This window comes from Delphinus delphis, chromosome 4 (assembly GCF_949987515.2).
Source record: "Delphinus delphis chromosome 4, mDelDel1.2, whole genome shotgun sequence".
Lineage (NCBI taxonomy): Eukaryota > Metazoa > Chordata > Mammalia > Artiodactyla > Delphinidae > Delphinus > Delphinus delphis.
The window spans coordinates 61061338-61080508 of NC_082686.1; the positions used below are offsets into that span (position 1 = coordinate 61061338).

Here is a 19171-nt window from a genome sequence, read left to right on the forward strand (position 1 = left end):
AATCATGATGCTGTTCTGTGGCATGCTGGGAAGGCTTCTCATCAAAACAAATGAAAGCCGTCCACCAACTATGAAAATCTGCTCACAACTTCAAACCAAGGCTTAAAAGGAAAAAGGTATGAAGAAAACCTGGCAGTGAATGTATTAGAAATGTGATTCGTTATGACTTTCTCTCCTATGATCTTCTCTTGGCAGTACCACTGGATTCTGTCTTGGAGTGGAGGGAGAATTTAGGTAGATCTGTTCTAAACAGTCATAGGGAGAAGAGAATGCTGTGCCGAACAGATTAGATGGCTTTTATTGAGGGTTGGGGAGAAAGTCTTTTTCCTTCATTAGACTTACACATTTAGAAGCTTCAAAAGCCCCCACTCTCTCCACCCTCTGCTTTACTTATATTCTTATCTCCATTTGCTTCTTAATCATCTCTATTCTCCTCCCATCTAGAAATAAGGTAAAGGGATAAAGATCTTTGTTGATTTGAGGAACTAGAAAAAGTAAGAACTATTCCAACTCTTCTTGCCCAATCTAAAGCTGGGTGATAAGTGCAAACAACCAAGAAGATGAAAATATTAGTAAATATGTTTAAACCCAAAGTACATTTACTGGGCCAAAAAGAATTTTAGTATGTTCAGTTTTTAAAAACAACAATAACCAAATAACAACAAACCCAACAGTATAAAGCCACCCCTGAGACTATATTACCTAGTTCCTATTTAAACAATAAAAGAAAGGACCATATTCTCACTGTTTAAATGTCTTGGTGTCTAAATAAAGGGGTTTTGTTTGTTTATAATAATAACCATACAGTTTTTATATACATACATACTATCTACCAGAAAAACTACATAGCCTAGGACATTCATAGTTTTCTGCTAGTAATAGATTTTGTTTTGTTTTGTTTTTTACTAAGTTTTTAATTTGGTACCTGAGCAAACTGACAACATTACTTTAATTTTCTCCTACTTGCATTTCATTTACTGGAAAGAAGCTCATACTATAAAAGGAATTTGCCAACAACAAATCATAATTTGATTACAACAGTAATTCACAGAACATTTCTGAAAGGGAAGGAAAAAATAGCAAATATCCAGGCTCATTTAGTAAAAAACTAAAGCCTTCTGAGCATTAGAGAGAATTAAATTTTAAATAATTTAAATTCAAACACGGTTTAAGAAAAAGTTTAGATGACAAATTTCTAAAAAACAAAATAATACTATTATGTATAAGATTAATAATTATTACCATTTTTAGTTTAAATTTATTGGACATCTTTTTAATTTCCAAAAACCCCAAGCTCCATTAAATAGTTTTATATTTGTTGAATGCAAATCCTTACATTAGTTATTTAATATGAAAAGCTTTCAGATAAATTCTTAACATTTTAAATGCATAATGTGTAATATGTATGTTAAATTCATCATACCTAATGACAGAATTATGCAGTGGCAAAATTACTTTTACTATCAAGAAGATAAACACATTATGCTATAATTACCACCTTCCCCATCAAAGTTTCAAAGGTTAAGACTTAATATTCAGAAATGAGTAATAATATCTGCAGTTTCCATCTGCTAACTAGATGGATCAATGAATTCAGCCCTTGTTCCTATATCAGTATACTCACTTGGAAGTCAGCAACTAACTTTCCCAAAGTTAAAGCAGTTATATAAGGGTTGCTTTGGTTAACTGAACTACAGAACACCCCGAGGTGAAGTTTCATTTGAGTGTGAAAAGATTCCAGAAAGGCAAGGTCCACGTCCTCAAGCTGATTACTTTCAAGTGAACTGTAGAATCACAAAAAGGCTTGATCCTGGAGTAGAAGAGAGGTTATGAAGCCAAAGTCAAGCATAATTTTTCCACAGTTTAGTGCAGAAATAGCAGGCCACTTATTCATTATTACAGTTGAACAGCTAGAGTGGCAGAAAAGCCCTTTTTTCTTATAGACCCTTGAATGTTGTTTCCAACATCTGCCGTAGTGGTTACAGATACACGATAGTAATAATAGATGGCATTATTTCTTCCCACAATCTCAAAAGATTGCCTATGTTGAAATTAGAAGTAATAAGAGCTCAAGGAATATATTTTGATACATTAAACATAATTGGCATCAATGTTATTTGATGATTAAATGTATAATATCTATGTTACAGGAAAACATATGAATTCAGGCTTTCTCTAGAAATTCTAGGATATAGATATTGCCCTTGGGTTTTTGGTAAAGAATTAAAAGGATTTTGTTAGTTATTTGGCATTGCTATAATCCCTGAGGATTCTGCAAAATGCTAGAAATTACTTAAGCAATGGAAATGCATGAAACATAGGTTTTCAAGGAAATTGCAAATTTCTGGTTTTGCCAGATAACCTAGGAATTGTATATGTGATTTGAAAGTTTGGAGCAAAGAATCAAATGGCCAATGCTGACTGTAGTAACACTGTAAATAATACCTAGTGATTGCATAAGCTAACTGAAATGGCTTATACAACATGAAAAAATATATAAAAGGGTTGACTTCTAATTTAAGAATAACTTTTGCATGTACACATTTGTTCAACTGCTAGTGTTTATTGTTCTTGATGTAGGGTGAACTATTACTATGTAAGCAATGTATGATTTCTATGTGCTTGCGATAGTCACATGGCCATGTAAATGGAAATATTTAGGTTTTCTTTTCAGCACTATGCAACTTTTCATGCTTATTAGATTCTCACTGGCTAAGGACCTTAGAATGAACGTACTAGTTTATTTTTTCGTAAAAGTTTAGTAAAGTGTATTTTCCATTGAAAAATGTAGTTTGTTAAAATATATTTCTAAAGTGGCCTCCAAGACAAGTCAGCTCTAGTATCCATTATCAACTTTTAGACCTAAGGAAGGCACCCTTGGGACTGAAAAAAGGCTGGAACTAGTGGCATTCAAAGAATGTCAACATCAGTCCTTCCTTTGCCGGCAAGGATCACTAGTTAGCCGTCAGCCAGATGCTGCTTCCACACACCTTGCCAGACCCTGGGGCAACGCATTTGCTCAGGGTCCGAACTTGGCTCCTATGTGGCAGCATGACTAGCTGCTACTCAAGCTTGGGCAAGTTCATGAACACATCCACTGATAATTTCTATATTTATAGAAAGCCAGAACATGTGTAGATAATCACACAATTGGATATTTATAAAGTGCCAGATTTTATGAATACGGGAATTTGTTAATTAGCACAAGGACTAATCATTAAAATTCAAAAATAGATAAATAAACAGGAATACCATTTATTTGTTCACATTTCAGGGGAAAGTATGCAGCTGCTATCCTTTTGATGAATGTAGGCTTCTGGAGAAAAATTATGAAGAAGGAAACTATCCACAAGTTTTGAAATCTTAATGAGTAAAATCCAAGAAATTACTATATAGTCTTTACATTAAAAATAATCATAGTGATTTTCCCCTTAAAGAAAAAAAGTTTAAACCAGCATGTGCTTAGCATTTGAATTACACTGTCTTGCATTCCACTGTTTTGGTCCTTTTCAAGGAGCCATAGCTGATTTTCATCGGATAGGAGTTTAAAAGCACACACATGTCACTCAGTACCAAACTGTTTTAGCTACAGGGCATGGCAAAGCATGAAATAACTGCTTTAGAGCACTTCCTCATGTGGGTGTGTTAGATAACTGTCTGCTCCAACATTAAAACGAAACACACTGTGACCTGACCAAGACTCCAGGGCTTTCAATAGGCAGATTTCATGTGCTGATAGGAAAAGCCCACCATAACCAGCAAGGCTGGTTAATGAATTCTTCTGGCACTCTATAGCCCTCCTGTGATGCAAGCCTTTCAGATTTCCAAATCCCTATATAGCAGAATACACTGGTTTTGAGTTTACTTATGCACATTTTATAATGTCCTGCTGTATTTAGATTGTGACAGTCCCTCCCAGAAAAGGCTAAGATTATTTTTCATACTAAAAATATTTTAAATCTACTGAAGGCTAAGAATTATAATGCAAAAGAAAACATATACACATTCTAAAAATCAAGCCAACCATAAAAATGACTAAATGTTTATTTACTCTTTTATTCTTTCTAGAAGGTTAAAGGAAATTTTCATCTTCTCTTAAAAACCTCTCTGTTTTTTGTTTGCTTCTAATTAACATAAACATGCTTAACATGAAATTTTAAGATGTCATATCCGCAAGGAATCTGTGATTATTTTTTATCCACACATGTATGAGAATATGTACATAAACATACATAAATGCACACAGATATCTCCTCACATACATGTGTACAGAAAAAAAATTATTGGTCAAGAGATATATTAAAGATTTCTTTTGAAAACGGGTAGAATTTTAGGTAGTTCTCATAATATTAATATAGAAAATGACAGGTGCATGAGACATGCACAATTTTGACGTATTAGTTTTAAAACAAATATTTGGGTCAAGAGTATGAAATGGAGAAAATCACATTTGAAACACCATATATTGCATACCATATGAACATACACTTTCAACAGATTCCCCCCACAGTTCCCCTTTAGACCTTCAGGGTTAAAAAAATCCCTGACAGGCCCTGACTGAGTATACTTAGCATCTGTACTAATCTTGGTCAAAGCTGGCCTTCCAGTTTAGGTAATATAAGTAAATTAGAAGTTTAGGTAATATAAGCAAATCAAAAGTCTCTGAATAAATTTTTTAAAAGAAAGGAAAAAAAGACTTTTAGCAGCGAAAGTTCACCACCCTCTTGGAATAATGGATTTTTAATAAACATTTTACTAGGTTTGAACCTTGAGAATGTGTTTGGGAATCTGCTCTGGCGTCCCAGGTGGGTTAAGAATATTGCTTTATGGACTTCTTTGTGTTGTCAGAGAGGCCTAATGGAATTTAAAAAAAGAAAGAAAGAAAATAAAGAAAGTCTGCCACTTCTATTAAATAAATAATTTATTATTAAAAAGGTGACTGTTATTATCAAAGATCTCTATAGATTAGCATCCATTTTCTATCACTGCTTAATGTGTATGCTGAAAACATTTGCGTATCTTACCACCTGACTTAATTTTTATCAAAGGAACAACAGTTTTACTTTTGGACAAATCCAAATAAAACTCCACTAAGGAGACCATTTCAAATGGACCTATTTAACTACTTCTTTGAATTTTGAAGAACACTGTTCTGGGAAAACTCTTCAACAATGTCACCTAGTTGTGAATGCAACTTTTTTTCCCCAACATAAAAAAGAAAAATAAATAATAAAGGAAAAAGAAAGCACCTCAAAACTATGTTTGAAATAACAAGTGCATTATTTATAGTTCTCGAAATGTTAAATGAATACTTACAGTTGTTGCATAAGATGGCCTGATACACTTCATAGCTTCCACTTTGTAAAAAGACGGCCAGCCCCCCACTTCTCCCTCCCCAAGCATAAATAAACAGTTACATACTGAAAGGAAACTGTCCTAGGATAAAAACTGCTTGTTAAGAAAGTTTGCAATCTTACTAACCACAGTGATATCCCTACAAATGTAAAAGTCCATCTGCAAAATACAAGTTACAAGCTTATTCCTTTCAGAATACCCCCCACATGTAGTATAGAAGAGTATGTAATAATAAAAATAATTACTAGATTTTTACCCACCCTCAGTGACAACCCCTCACCTTATGGTCAATGCCATCCAAAAAACATACTGGCAAAAAGTACTCAACCTGCTTCGAGGATTTAAACTGTAAATATGGACTTTAAACTTCAATGTAAAACAAAGAACAAGAGTCTCACTTTAGTAATACCCACGCTGTCACTGCAGCTAAAACTCATTGGCACATTACTAACAAAACCCAGTTAGCAATAAATAAGGACAACATGATATATAGACAGACAGATGGAACTGCATAAACAGACAAGAAAAGCAAAGAGACTGACAAACATACGAGGGGTCTGTTTTAAAAGAGTGAAAGATACTGATTTATTTGGGACTTTAGTAAGAAAAATAGGTTTGTTTGTAATTATTTTTAAAGTAATTAAACTAAATCACAAGGGCACACCCTTAAATAAGTAGGAAGAAAATTAGTAGAGGATAGGCCTCCTATAGATGTTCTAAATTTTAAGCTAGCAATACCTCTGTCAAACTTAAATCTAGAAATTAAAATTCAAGGGAGAAAGAATAAAAGCACTGGGGGCTAAAGGAGATGATAGGTAGAGGGGGGATTGAGGAAGCAGGATTTTTTTTTTTGAAAGTTGTCTGCCCTACCTTCTTCCCCAGCGCTGAGTTTCTCTTCTCATAATCGGTGTCTCCCTGGAAGTACAGTGTGAGTGGTAATGACTGCCTGCCTCCCTAATGAGTCCATTTTCCTGCTCTTGATGTTGTGTATATACACACACTGCAACCTACCTTACAAACCACAGAGACGGGAAGAGAGAGAGAGAGCAAGGCACGGGGTGGGGGGCAGAGAGGGAGAGAGAGACAGAGACAGAGCAAGCGAGTGAGAGAGAGAGAGAGAGAGAGAAGAGGAGAGAGAGAGAGAAAGAAAAACAGAAGGAAACAGAGAGAGAAAGGCACAGACAAAGCCCTCCTACCAGACAGCAGACAGCCTTCCTTCCCCTATCCAGCAAAATGCAACTCGTCTAATGCAGCAACAGGTTCAGTATTGCCAGACTAACAGAGTGAAAAAGGTATATTCTCTATATCATTACTGCTTGCAGATAAACAGTTTAAGAGCAGCTGGCTCCACCTTCTTTATTTATGCTCCATTATGAGGAATGTATTGTTTCAGTTCTGGCACACAGTACATGTAATTATCATAAATACATTTTTTGCATATTAGCAGGAAATATTGAAATACATAGCTTATTTGTGCAATCTTTTAAATTTATTTTTTAATGTGAAAAGAGTGTCAACAAATCTGCTCTGACAAAAACCTAGTAATGATTTTAAAGTCAGAGCAGTCTTAAAGGAGGCTCTGAAAAAAACAGACTCCATACAATAGGAAAACTGATCTCAGACAAAACTGATAACTGCAAAGAAGAAATCATTGCTCAGTAAATAAATCAAGACCATAAGCAACATTGCAGACAAAAGCAGAATTAAGTTTAATTAAGTAACTAATAGATTGGTACTCTAGAAGAGGGCAGATTGGTTTCTTATTTGAAGCATCTCTGTAAAAAAACACCACAATGCAATGTACTCTGTGTGAACAGGTGCAATGCATATAGTACATAGTGTTACAACAATAGAAATAAATCCCACAAGGAGCTTCCATCACAAGCAGGACAAGATTTCATAGAATATGGATCTGAAACCACAGCAGAACTCCCTTGTTCTTTTATTAGGAGGAAAAAATAAAAATAATCAATGCTTCCTTAAAAGAAAAAAAAAACTGTTTTTCTTTGTCTAATGCCTCTAACCGTTTTTTTGTCTACATGCTAGAACCAAAATAATGCTGATATTGCACTCCTTACCCCATCACGTGTTTCCCCACCCCTTCCCCCATGCCTTTTCTTATTTCATAAGTGATACATTTGCAGCTATGGAATTACAAAGATCAGAAAACAGAACTAGTTTCAAGCCCTTCTCCTTGTCCCCCAATTTTTTTAAACTAGACTCTGCCTGTCTACCTAGACAGCCACCTTCCTTAAAATATTTCTATACAGTTTGGCTGTGTGTCATTTAGATGGGACTTAGAAACATTACAATACAGGTTAAATATTCTAAGGAAAATTTACATAAAAATGAAAAAATGACTGATTCTGACCCGTTCAAACCCTGCATTTGGGCACCAATAATTAAGTACATTCATTGTAAAATCATCCTTTTTACATGGTTTAGTGTTTTACCATGCTTCAAAATTTAGGATGTGTTCCTTTGCATAAACAAAACTACTTCAGTACATAAGTATCAATTCCTTTGTTTAAAAGTCAGTTTTCAATTAATAAAATGAATAACTTAATTACTTCAATATACAACTTATAGATTAACTGTATCTTCATCTGATTCACAAAAATCTTTTAGAATGTCAGTTAAATCTTGGGTTATGTTCAGAACCGAGATCAATATTGTTTTAGCTATTATAAGAGTAAATAACCCATAGCACAGAAATTAAAACGTGATGTCTGGCCACACACGCACACTGTCCTGGGAAAATTCTAGCAAGAAACCAAGACTCCAGACCCTCCACTCTCACTGTAAACCACCAATTCTAATTCTCTGGTGCTGCAGTAGTGTTATACCCTTCTCAGGGGTGGTTGCTTAATAAAGAGGGGGCAGACAAACGTGAAAGGGGAGGTTACAGCCCCCTACTTTTGGTCACATGTCTTGAGAAAAACCTTTCTAAGACTCACTTAGTGTGCCTAAGGTACCAGCATGCATCTCACCCCTTACTGCTCAGACAGTTCTGTTTTTCTACTATTGCCCTATTGTTTCTCTGAAGCTTTGTTCAAATGTATGAAGAAAAATGCCACTTAAAAAAGCACACAAGCTGCACAGTTTGACAGACTGATTTGAATTATATATTAGTATGTCCTGACTTTTAAAAATAGGGTTCTAGGTATTTTTGTTTTGTCTAGTTTGCTTTAACGCAAGAATAAGAAGACAGTATTTGATTTCTACCAGCAGGAGTCAAAAGGAATGTAAAGGACCATGAGGGCTATTCACCTTTTCTAAAGAAGAACCAGTTAGTTGAATTTAAAAAAGAAAAACAAATATTTTGGCTTAGTGAAAAATGCACAACATCCCAACACTTTCTCCATATCTGCATACTTTACTAGATTCCAAGCACAGTAAGTGACATATTCTTAGTACTTTCTGGAGTTCAAGATACACTTTCCCTGCTAGAACTGGTGATCCACGTATTAAATTAACCATAGCACCACATGAAACAATAATCCTAACTGACTATCAGACTCTGAAGTTATTAAATTAAATTGTTTCATATGTTGATATGCCATGGGGCAATTTCATCCTGTAGAAACATCCTAAAGTAGGAGTTAAGAACTGATTTTGGTCCTACTGTCACCACGAGTAGTTTGTGTAGCCTGGGCAAGTCATGTAGCCATACTCAGCTTCATATAATAAATTAAATTAAATTTGAAAGGAAGGAATTGAACTGGTTAACATAATAATGATTATGATAGCTAATGCTTAAGTCCTTACTATGTGCCAGGAACTCCTCTAAGTACTTTGCATTTATTAACACATTAAATCCTAATAATGACTCTATGAGGTAGGGATTGTTTTTAGTTTCATTTTCCCGGTGAAGAAACAGAGAGGTTAAGTGATTTGCCCAAGATCACACAGCACAGCAGTAATGAGATTTGAATCCAGCCTGTCTGGTTTAGAGATCATGTGCTTAATCCCTACACCATATTGTCTCCCAATATCTAGTTCTAGCTCAGGCCTCATCTAGGCATAAGAATCTGCGCTTATGAATTAAATCCAACACATCCTGATGATTCCTCCTAACTTGTTTACTAATATAGCAAATTTGCTCTTCTAATTTACACCCAGAACTCTCAATACATTTGGTTTAAGAGTCTATTTAAAAGTTTACGTAGTCCATTCAATCACCTGTTTCCAAATGTCCATAAATATGTGCAACCATTTGCTTGAAGTGGAAAATAACTTGTAACCAATAAAGCTATCAATTCATAAAGCCTACTTGCACTATATGTAGTTCCCATACATTATTCTCCTGAATACCCTGTGTTTAAAAAAGAAAACAAAAACCCCAAAAAACTACACAGTTCTTAAAGGTTCCCTAGTTCAAGTATCAAATACGAATGCAAGTAATTATTTAAAGAATAAATAATAAATAAAATACAATTTTAAAAATTCTTGTTTTCCATAGCCTGAGAAAGGCATGGAAAAAAACAAGGATTTAATTATAAATGATTTGTAAGAGATACTGAATAATATCATCCTATGATTTTTACACAGTTGGTTTTAATGTTCAATTATTTAGAGATATATTCTGACGACTTTTATACTAATGTCTCATTCTGCGAGAAAATTCATCTGCTCTGACCTTTGTGCACTAATTAAACATGTATTTTGTGCCCACTATGTGCCATACACTCTACTTGAGGGTGAAAAGTGAAAATAAAACATATGGTGTAGTTTCTGCTTGTGAAGACTTCACAGGCTGGTGGGGGACAGGCATGTGAACAATATTAGCCAAAGCAAATAATATTGCCACTATTTAATGTAATATCCCATGTAATGCAGTGCCTTAAACTTCCTGTACTTCCATCAAAAAGCTAAAAATGAAATTAAACAAAATAAATATAAATACCTAAATTTAAAATGTGGCTTATGAAAGGTGTGTGTGCCTGTGTGTGTGTGTAGCAGGAGGAGGTACTGGGGTTAGATTGGAGATAGTTTTTTCTCTAACAGTGTGGTTTATAGACCCATTGAGTTAATTTTGTCCACTGTCCCCCAGGTGCCTAGTAAAGTGTCTTCTATAAGTACACAGCACATGTACTTCTTATGACTGTGGAAATCCGTGATACCTATTGCCCTGGAGCATAAAATTTCATTAACTTTAGGGTTACAGTGTACTTTGATCAGAGATTGTTGACTTGGCAAATGAATACTTCCACATGTACATGAAGGGTGATACTTTTTTAATTTTGAAAAGAAAGTCAACTAAATTCAAAACCATTTACCCCTATCCCAAGTATACTTTTGCCAAGTCCTTTCTCAGGCATCATTAATGTTTTTATATTATGTGAGGCTAAACAGGAAGAAATGTTGGGACAGTTTAAGATTGTTCATAAGAACATTCCCAAAAGATACTTTTATTGCACAGATTAAAAAGAAAAAGAAGGGGGAGGATTGAAAATAAGAGTCATGTTTCAATGATGGACAGAACAAGACTTTTAGCCCTGGGTAGAAAAGCAAAGTCTGAATTAGTGGGTCAAAATGAATAAGTGTCACTAAGTACTGAGGCCACCATCATAAAGTCAGTTCTATCTGGCCTAATTAGATAATGATCCTTAATCCTTAATCTTGGTCATCTGTCTTAAAATTGTATCTCATCAGTACCAAGAAAAAAATAGAAGAGATTATAGATAAATCATAGTTTACTAGTGGTAGGTCAGTAGTATGACCCTTATACGGGAAGAGATGCATATCTAATGTCAATTCTAGTCAACAAATATTTAATTTTAAAACAAAAACAAAGCATTCCATGTAAACTACATCACTGGGAGTACCTTTATTATACATTTTGCAGCGCTGTAGACATCTATCCTTTAATACAACTCCCTTCTCCACCGGACTGAAGGAACCTCCTAGAACAGAGGTTCTACTTATTAAGTTTTGTCAGCCTAACACCTTGCAGAACACCTGGAATATGGGTGAAGCTCAATAAAGTTTTCTTGAATGAATGAATAAACAAATGAATGAATGATTGAACAAATGAACAAACAAAGCAATATATAGGATTTATAAAACTTGGCTAATTAAAAACTTTAACAAATTTGAGTTGCAAGGGTGTTATAAACAACCTGTAAATAGCATTGTAACACATATTAAATCACATATAGAACGTATTCTTACTTTGAGATCTTGGAAAAAACAAAAATGGTTACAGGAGACAAAAAAAGTAATACTCTTCAACTTTTCTGCGTCTGAAAATTTTCAAAATAAAATGTTGAAAAAAAACGGTATTGTCGGGCTTCCCTGGTGGCGCAGTGGTTAAGAGTCCGCCTGCCGATGCAGGGGACACGGGTTCTTGCCCCGGTACAGGAAGATCCCACATGTCGCAGAGCGGCTGGGCCCGTGAGCCATGACCGCTGAGCCTGCGCGTCCGGAGCCTGTGCTCCGCAACGGGAGAGGCCACAACAGTGAGACGCCCACGTACCGCAAAAAAAACAACAACGAAAAAAAAAACGGTATTGTCCTATAGCTAGCAGAATTTTAACTCATTTCTGAGAAGAAAATTCAGCTTCCCTTTACATTTTGTTTATCCATTTTTTCTTTCACATCTACAACATAAGTGTAAGTCTGAAATTGGCCTTAGAGTGCCTCATAGGAATAGAACCATATCCTTTGAGAAAAATACCTTTTAAGCTGGTTAGGGTCAAAGAGTGGGACCTGAATAATTCTTCTTGTGTGTTTAAAGTGTGCTGCAAAAGAAATTAATAATAATTTGAAGGTAGGGGAGCATAGAAATGAGATGAGAGGAGGAAGAGAGGAGAATGACAGGAAAGAGGGGAGCAGTGAGAAATTCCCCAATGTCAAGGTGGCCACAGATTTTTTTAAAAGAGTGACACCTAATATAAATTCTAAGAGGTTTGCATTTTTTGCGATGCAAATATTCTTCTTCTCTACAAACCTGGAAAGCTTGGTATATTCTACAACCCCATTTAATAGTATAATAAGGAATAAAAAGATGGAAAAATAAAGTATTGCCATACATTCACTCCTATGCTGTGGCCTTTGCAAACATAGAAGCTTCTTAATTGAGACAGAAAATACTCCAGGAGTTGCACGGAGTGACCAGTGGCACTTTGAATAGTGGCCAGTAAATGGTGAATAGTGAATAGTAAAAAGTCAAAAGTATCTTTAACATAGAATGACTCGGATATGGACATGAGTCAATCACCTTTTTTTCCATAGACACACAGGAGAAATATGGCCATGTGGAAAAGAGGCACAGAGATTAATGTCTGAATTACAAGCTTATTATGACTATTACTGTTGTTACTACCTCTATAAACTGATCTTAAATGATATGAATATCTTCAGAAATTTAGGGGAGGAGAGTTCTTTTGTGACACAATCAATAAATTTTGAATCAAAGAATTAAAAAACATAAAAATGTCATTCTCAATATCTCCCTGGCTCTAGAAAAATATATTAGGTATATATACATTAACTTTTTCTGCTCCCTGCTCAATCTTCTCTCCTAAACAATCTAGAACAGTGTTAGCAACCGTCTTTAAAGTTTCAACACTTACATAATAATTTATCCATATGTACACATTATATTCAACGAACAAGGAAAAAGAAACAAACTACAGAGTGCATTCTATAGGAAAAATGAAAGTTACATGGAAGATATAAAAGAGGCATCTTAATTGCTATAGATGTTGTTTGTCCAGCAGGTTAGTGAGATCCCCACTGTCCTGCTTGGTGACTCTACATGCCAAAACTGTCTACATATTCTTGCTACTATTAGTAAGAATCCATTCTTATAATAAAAGTTATCACTATTATAATGTGTCAGGAACTGTGGTTGGTGTGACATACACTAACTCATTTAATCCTCCTAACAGCATTATAAGAAAAGGAATAATAATGTTTTCATTTATAGATGAGGAAACTGAGGCCCAAAGTCTTGCAGCTAATAAGTGGTAGAAGTCAGGCCTAAACTCAATCCAAGTGGAATTTTTAAGGGATAAAGGGAGGAGCTTGACAAAATTACTCCAAAAACTTTCTAGAATAATGAACTGGTGAGATTAGGAAGAAATTTTCAGAAAAAACTAATGATGAGAAACAAGTTTGAGTATATATGTTCCCCAATAATAATTTCAATATTCATTTTACATATATTTGAGAAAAAGTATACCTGTCTCAAAATAAAATTTAAAGAAAGGATAATGAAGAAAAGCAGAATATAAATAAATAACTTTCAAAAGTGATGAAACATACCAGGAACCAGTTTGATTAAAGAGTTGGAAACATTAATAACAATCTGTCAAGTAATATTGAAGTCAGATATTAATAATAGAGTCAGCATGAAAAGAGCCTGCTAACTCCTCTGAGGCAACAGGCCACAGGGACAATTCAAAATAGGTAGAAACAGTATCTCTTATTTTTAAGAAAGCTCATTTAACCCCAATAAGTTATAGGCTTACAAACATAACCTTTTAAATATATAAGGTCATATCAAGCTTTTGGAAAAGAACCTACATAAAATCTCAATCTTCTTCATTTCTATTAATAACAAATACAGGTAAACCTCATTAATCAGAGAATATACAAATCAGAAGTTATAATGTATCAGATACGTCCACAGGCTTCTTGTGAAACAGAAATTTTGAAATGAGTTTCATTAAATTAAATTTTACTTTGATAATTATGTTAGGTGTTTCAAAATTATCAAATTATCAAAATAAATTCTACTTTATGTTGAATATCTATAAATTTAGGATTATCACTAAATTAAATGTGGTGTCCTCCTCTATTTCAAACTGATGAAATTTTACCACTTAAAATGTAATACTAACTGGACCTTCCACAACTCAGATAATACTCCCAACATCATTTAAACCTATGTAGAATATGAACATAAAAAAACAAGTGTCTCAACAGGAAACAGTTTTATTAGTAATCAATAAGAGAAGAACAGTGCCCATAATTAAATCTGTATTAATTATGAAAAGGGTTATTAAAGAAATAAATCATCATTGTGGATTTCATTTTAGAAATTTAATGATCTGGGACTCCAATACACACTTCTTAAGAAATGATATCTAAAAGTTTGTAACTGAAATAAACTGCAAAACACTCTAAGCTAATATTTTAATAAAATCCAAGTGGTTTTTGCCTAAAATAAACTTCTTTAACTATACTCCCTCCACCAATAAATGCATTTAATTCAATATGCCACTCAATAATTACTTTGTGCTGTAGCAGTTTAACTGAATGTTTACAATATACTTTACAACAAAATAATAAATATTATAAAATATTTATGTTATAAAATAAAATGTTAGATATTATAATTTTAAAAAATTCTGAACTTTTCCAGGTGCTACATTTTAACTATACTATTATTTTTAAAGTTAAATTAATAAGTGTATAGAAATAAATAATAAATCAGAGCAGTTTTTAGGCAGTGGTGGGTGATACACAAAATATTTATAGCTGGAAAGGCATGGGCATAGACCAATAAGAAATGTTATATCGCCAGTGTGTGTTTCCTGAATAACAACCCTTGTTTTAGATAACAGACCAGAATCCATTTTCTAAAACAAGTTAATAAAATTTGGAGGAAGATGTAGTTTTACTAATGATCTACTACCCCTATACTCTAGATCAATGGATTCTCCAATTTTTAAAAATTATACATCCCATCACTAAAAATATTTTGAACTATACGTAGATGATTTGTCTGTTGGTTCTCAACTCCATTCCCACCTCCTCCATGTGCTCTTATGCGGTGGAACCTGAAAACTACATTTCCCAGATTGCTTTACCAGGATGGGATGCACTGGCAGAAGATCAAAGAGGATTTTTTTTTTCCTTCTGTTTGTGGCACCAGCAGTCTCAGCAATGGTGCTTCAGCAGCCTCTGTAGCACAGAGCTCTTGGGATCTGGCTCTCAGGACTGCTGACTGCAGCAGTAGTACCACAGGTGCAGAACAGAAGCAGCCATCACAGGTGACTGGAAGCTCTACCAGCCAGGACAAATACAACAGCATTGGAGGAGCTGTGGACTCCTGGGCTCTTGCTGTGTCAGTAGGAGTGTGGTCACCTGGCTTCCTGGACATGGTGATTCTAACATTTACAGCAGAAGCAGTGCTCCAGCTACCTCAGCAGCTGCCTCAGCAGCAGCGGCTTATAAGCTCTGGGTAACAAAACTTTCCATTGCTTTCTACAGGTATTTATTGCTAAAAAACACTGCCACCATCTTTTCCTTCCACCAGACTTTTCAACACTTTTGCAACCAATTCCCTGGATTAAAGTCCCTCTCTTTTAAGTCATATCTGTTTTTCTGACTAGGCACTGATTAAATATAAGTCCACACTCGAATATATACAATTATTTATAAATTATAGACATACTACTATATTATAGATATTATAGAACATATGAAGTAATAGTTGTTTTAAAGAATGAGGTAAACAAGAAATAAACAATATTTTAAATAAATTTTAATTTTATATTTATCAACAATTTTCAAATATTTTTGTTCTCACTAAAAAACACTATTTTTAGAGTAATATGATTAAATATTTGTCATTCTTTGTATCTTGGCTTGGTTTTACATTTTGTGAAGCAGTCATTTGAAAATCTGGTACTACTTTCAGGTTATTATGATGCTTAGCTGTAATGGTTGTCATGGAGGGGGGAAAAGACTCACAAAATAGTAGATCCAAATGGAAGAAGAGCACCATTAGCTGTGCTTATTCAATCACAGTACTCAATTTTTAATCCCAACCACCAATTGTGTAAAAGATTTTGTTGAAATTTGGCTAGTAAATTTTCATCTTCCCAGATGTCAATCGGTCATTCTTAAAAACTAAGAGGTACCTGTAGCATTTTTATTTTTTTAACAAAAGAATTTTTAAAATCTATTTAAAGATTTCATTTGGAGGATTGTAAAACAAGTTATAAAATTCTGTTTCAAGTTTTAAAAAATATTCAGATACAGTTTTTGTGCAGTTTTTAAATTATACAGAAACTGGAGTTTTACAACTACATTGGTTTTGGCAACAAAAATCACATTATTTCGAAATAACAACAAACATTCAGTATGAAAGTGTCCTCTCCATACTATGGATCTTTCAAAAGCAGCTATCTTCTCACTCATTGTTAGTATAATTACTTAAAAAAAAAAAAAAGATCAAGTACATTTCTTTTTTTTCCAGAAATATTTGTTAGAGAGCACATGTCATCACAGAAAAAGGTGGCAAAATTAGAACTCTTGTCATTTTGTAAAATAAAAAGGCATAACTGCAACAAATTTCATATCGCTTCTCAATGATCTCCCACTGAATAACAGTGAACCTCAAGTGGTACAAACAAAATTCATGGCCACTTTCCATCATACTACAAAGTATCATAAAGATTCCACTTCCATATTTGATTCTGTTTTCTACTACATTTTAAATATTTTATTAAAATAACAAAAACAAATTAATCACATCAATGACATCCTGCAGCACTTGTGTATCCTTTCAGTTGAACTGATTTGCTAAAATAGCTTGCTTATAAATTATAAGCGAATGAATGTCATGAGCAGAAGTAGCTCTGTAATCTTACCCAGAAATCTTTTTCCATTCCAACCACATCAACCACTCCAACACTACAAAACTACGTTAACATAGTTTTTTCAGAATACATTATTTTACTTAGAGGGCATTTTGATTCTTGGCAGGTATCTTTTCCAGTAATCTTTTTAGTGATTCATAAAAACACAGTTCTTCATATTACTGAAATTGAGCCTAACAAATACCATCGGTTGAAATATTAGAAATACTTATACTTTCATTTAACAACACAGTGGACCTCTCACACTGTATAATTTATTCAAACACATTTTTTCAAATCTTCAGTGTTTTCTATGCATCGTCTAACAGCATTTGCTGACAAATAAATGTTATATCGTTTGTTGTAATATTATTTTTCATGCAATATTTCAGTCATTTTTCTCAAGGCATGCCATACACTAAGGATGAGGTTCATCCTTAATGAGCGTGAATATAAATCCACATTTCAAATAGACTTCTTGATCATTATTTTTGGTTGACTTAGTGTCAAATATGATTAAATCATCATTTAAAAAATGTTTGTAATATACCTGACAACGGATTCATACTATGTATTAGAGATATTCTTGTTCAAATGTGCTTATTAGTATTTATCCTTATTCTGCTATTTTTTTCCACAGTCACTTTGTTTTATGAGTTGATTTATTTAACACTAGACAATGTAATCTGTGACTTACAACAAGGCACAGATAAAATTCAGTACCCCCAATCTTAAAGCAAATCAACTCCCTCTCTCCCCTCAGTATACTTTATATAACTTACAATGTGTGTAAATGATACTTTGACATTACCAGAAACAATCTACATATTAGTAAATCTTAATTTCTTAGATTTTTTTTTTTTTTTTTTTTTTTTTTTGCGGTACTCGGGCCTCTCACTGTTGTGGCCTCTCCCGTTGCGGAGCACAAGCTCCGGACACGCAGGCTCAGCGGCCATGGCTCACGGGCCCAGCCGCTCTGCGGCATATGGGATCTTCCCGGACCGGGGCACGACCCCGCGTCCCCTGCATCGGCAGGTGGACTCTCAACCACTGTGCCACCAGGGAAGCCCCTAGATTTTTTAAAATAAAAAAATATATAAAAGTTTTGATATCTTCTCAAATATTTTGTTGTATTTCCTAGAGTGCACGTACACTATTTTTGAGACCACTGTACTACAGCATGGGTCTTGGACTCAGATCTGAATAACACATATTGGCTATGTATTTTTAAGCAAGTTACTTTTCCATGTCTGGTATACCTCATCTATAAAATAAGAATAGCTATTTCACAGAGTTGTTTTGATAATTATATTAGATTGATAATAACAGATAATACTTGTTGAGCACCTTCAAAGTGTAAGGTACTATTCAAAGCACATTGAATGTTTTAACTTTTAAGTACAGTGTCTACACATTTTGAACACTTGCTAAAAATTAGTTTTCTTCCCAGGGAAAGAATGAGATTAATTGTACAAAATCAGGAATATTTATTAGGGCAGATAGAGTTGGTTGTTTACATGCTTATCTATTTCACAAAATTACAAGGCTTCTGATGGCAAAGTCATGTTGTAGCCATCCCCATATCTTAATGGAGTGCAAAGTACAATGCTTCAAATGTATTAAGTGCTCAAAAACTAAATAAATGGTGTTGAATGAATGTATATAGGGTACCACCATCAATTTCTGCTTATTGTTTATAAATCTTCTGACAATTCCATTATTGATAGGAATGATCAATTAACTGCACAAGCAATGCAAAACATGCTATTGTTTTTATACATATTCCATTATACCTTTTCAGGAAGGAAAACACTCTCCAGAGCATTTGAAAATACTATAACCCTTAATTTTTTGTACTAACAGATGTAACGTAAGGTATGAAAAATCCAAAGATAATTTCTATTTGGATTTTGAAATGTAATTCCATATTTACATTTGATATGCCTAATGTTCTATAAAAGCAAATGCATTTCCAGCAAAATAAGCTACACTGAAAAGCTGACTTAGAATGAAGATGAGTGTAATCTTTCCTCTTTACTAAACTCATCTGTGTAACCTACACCACTTTGATTACTCAAACTACATGGAACTTGCCTTTTCTCAGACCCTCCCCAGAGGATAAGAAATGTTTAAATGTTGGTTTCCAATGGGATACTTTGTGCATAAAGTAGGCAATTCTCATCAATGAATTTGAAATCATGATTGCCTAGGTATTATAA

General features: G+C 34.1%; 1 protein-coding gene across 13 annotated transcripts in view; it reads right to left on the minus strand.

The window, feature by feature from the left end:
* The window catches only part of ZBTB20 (zinc finger and BTB domain containing 20), a 797904-nt gene that overhangs the window by 747927 nt on the left and 30806 nt on the right, over nt 1–19171 (minus strand). For 2 of the 13 annotated variants that reach the window (XM_060010676.1, XM_060010665.1), the window contains exon 1: nt 6226–6433. The exons of the other annotated variants lie outside the window; for them this stretch is intronic. The gene's annotated coding sequence lies outside the window, so the exon portion shown is untranslated. Of the gene's footprint in view, nt 1–6225; nt 6434–19171 lie in introns of those variants that run through there. 13 annotated transcript variants of the gene reach the window in all.